Source organism: Colobus angolensis, unplaced genomic scaffold, assembly GCF_000951035.1.
Source record: "Colobus angolensis palliatus isolate OR3802 unplaced genomic scaffold, Cang.pa_1.0 Scaffold5, whole genome shotgun sequence".
NCBI classification, from domain to species: domain Eukaryota; kingdom Metazoa; phylum Chordata; class Mammalia; order Primates; family Cercopithecidae; genus Colobus; species Colobus angolensis.
The window spans coordinates 22,528,882-22,532,176 of record NW_012118487.1 but is presented as its reverse complement, the minus strand read 5'-3'; positions in this window follow the sequence as shown (position 1 = coordinate 22,532,176).

Here is a 3,295-nt window from a genome sequence, read left to right as displayed (position 1 = left end):
CTGCCTCAGCCTCCCAAGTAGCTGGGATTACAGGCGCCGCCACCTCACCTGGCTAGTTTTTTGTATTTTTTTTAGTAGAGACGGGGTTTCACCGTGTTAGCCAGGATGGTCTCGATCTCCTTACCTCTTAATCCGCCCGTCTCGGCCTCCCAAAGTGCTGGGATTACAGGCTTGAGCCACCGCACCAGGCCTCCAATGTATTATTATATAAATAAGTTGCACTAAATATTCTTGTAGCTGACTCATGTGCATGTATGAATATTTCTTTTTTTTTTTGAGACCCAGTCTCACTCTGTTGCCCAGGCCAGCATTCAGTAGGACCATCTCAGCTCACTGCAACCTCTGCCTCTCAGTTTAAAGTGATTCTCCTGCCTCCGCCTCCCAAGCAGCTGGGATTACGGGTATCTGCCACTACGCCTGGCTAATTTTTGTATTTTCAGTAGAGACTGGGTTTCACCATGTTGGCCAGCTGGTCTTGAACTCCTAGCCTCAAGTGATCCACCTGCCTCAGCCTCCCAAAGCACTGGGATTACAGGCCTCAGTCATCACACCTGGCCATATGGTTATGTCTTTAGGATAAATTCCTAGAAGTGGAATTGCTGTATCACAGGATATACGTATTTTTAAAATTTTGATGCACGTGTAATGACTCCTTAATCAATGTCCTTCCTTCCCAAATCTCCCAACTCCTAACTAGGTCTAACCACTTCAGCCAGATAAATCTCACTAAATATCATACTTGAATATTGTATTCCCTTGTTAAAAAGTCTCAGTGGTTTCTAGCTTATTAAATTTAAAAACTCTGAGGGTGCGGGGGGGTGCCCTGGGAAAATATCTCATCTTAACTTCTTTAATCTCACTTACCACTCTTTAATTCCAGTTAGAGCTGACCTGTACTTTTTGCCAGGTCCAACATTTCTATTTTTTTTTTTCCCTACATGAGGAAGCTGCTCCCTTTTCTTCTCTGCTAATTTAAATCCTATATATCCCCTGAAGTCCGGATCAAATTATACCTCTTCCAGAAAGTGTTACTGGAATAATCCCACCCCCAAATTATCATTGCACCCATAAATCATATTCCTCGATAATTTTAGTACGTAGAGTCTAAAATTTCCTCGGGGTGAGCAAGCTGTTTCTGGGCAGGTTATATTTTGAATCTGCCTCCACAGCAAACACAGTGCTAAGTTCTGAATCTTGAAAAGGACTGTAAAAGTGTACAATGAGTTACTGGAGAAAGTTCTTGAATATTCCCTGAATGCCTTTAAAATTGGTTATACTCCCATTTGAAATTAGGTAAATGGACTAAATGAGTTTTCAAAGAGGCTTCAGCCATATTTTTCTAAGAGTATAATTATAATTAGTTATTGATGAAGTATGCATCATTTTCAGCTGGCCCTGTGAAAGATACCTCCACTTACTCACAAAAATTATTTGGTATGGAATAAGGTATGAGAAAAAAAATCTCTCAAAGATGATTTAATCACCACAATTACCAAAGTAGTTGGTGGTGGTCACATGATGGATTTTGAAAACCACATAAGTGAGGTTCCATTGTATAAAGATATTTTTATTCACAGCTTATGATACAAAAGTGAACCAATGAATTTTCAAATTATCCTAGATACTGAACATTAAGAAAAACTTTGATTCATTTAATACATAAATTATTTTCATTTCACCCCCCCCAAAGTATGGTGCTTCGCTGTTCCAAAAATACTACACATTCAAATAAACGGTAATTATGAACACATATAGCTTCCCACAGTTAGAACTTTAAAAATGAATTGTGTTAAATAAAATGCATGTTGCTGCAATATTTAAATATGCTTTAAAGTAAATCATTATTATCAGTAGGCATGTAATTACTATGGCTTTAGGAAGGTTTAACTGGGAATTAAAATATAAAAGAATAAAATTTCTGAAGCTTTTGACCAAAATACAGTGAATAGATATCTACCACAACTCAGCTCTCTAATCCCTCATTCCAGGTCTTCCCAGATGAGGTAACTGGAATGAAAAATCATAGACAGAAAAAGTAAAATTTGGAACAAAAGATATGAAAAACAGAGATAGAGAATATAGAAATATTAAGAACTTCAGGCATTGTAAAATCCAATTTTTAAAAAAACTAATCTTTACTGGGGGAATAGTGGCTTTGAATCTATCTCCCTAAGGATTAGAGCAAAAATAAGATTTCCAAAAGAGTGGGTGTGTTTTGGTCAGAACGGAGGAGGAAGTTGTCTGTGGTACTAAGACGCAATGTAGTACTCACCTGGCACTAGGTACCATTTAACCTAATGCATTAGTCAACCTTCTAATATTCAAGTTTTTCCCTGAAATTTGTATTATTTTAACTCCTAGATGTACTGGCAACTGGCAGCTGAGTTCTCCCTGCCTGGGTCTCCCACAGCTACAGCAAATTGGCAGTAAGCCTTCCCTAGCAGCTGCTAATGGGCTGAAGGTACCTACAGCATGATTCCACTCACATGAAACAAATACAAACCCACCTATTTCCGTGTGTACCACATCTATATTCCACTACACAGAAAAATGTTAGAAAAGATACACTTAAAACTTAACATGTGCTACTTCTGGTGAGAAGATTAAGGGAAAGGTCAATGAGAACTTTCATTTTATGGTTTGAATTTTTACTATAAGAATGTAATCATTTTCTTTCCAGTAAAGCCTTATGGGAAAAAAATGTAATCATGTATTATTTGCTTTAAATTATTTTAAAAATTAGCAACCAAGAAAGCAGCCCTGGGATGCCAGCTAATGCCCAGAGCAATATGAAGAACAATGTAGTTGACCACAGAAAGCTGCATTATCAGTTTCTTCAGGGGCCAATAACTTTATGAGAGTGAATCTATCTTTATACCAGGTATCCTTGATCTAGCTAATCTACAGCTTTCTGCTGGACATTTTACTGGGATGTCTTGAGGTTACTGCAAACTCTGTAGGCCTAAAACCACACACATCATCATCTATCCCTGTGACTTTCTTATTTTTACCAGCTCTATCATCGTATTTTCAGGCTACTTCATCCTCCTTGTCCCCCATATCAAATCAGTCACTGAGTCATGTTTATTCCACCATTGCCATTTGGCTTTTTCATTTGTGCCACACTATGCTACTTCATGCTTTTATCATATCACGTATACACTTTTTTTCTTTTCTTTTTTTTTTTTAGATGGAGTCTCATTCTGTTGCTCAGGCTGGAGTGCAGTGGCACCGTATCAGCTCACTGCAACCTCTGCCTGCCAGGCTGAAGTGATTCTCATGCAACAGCCTCCTG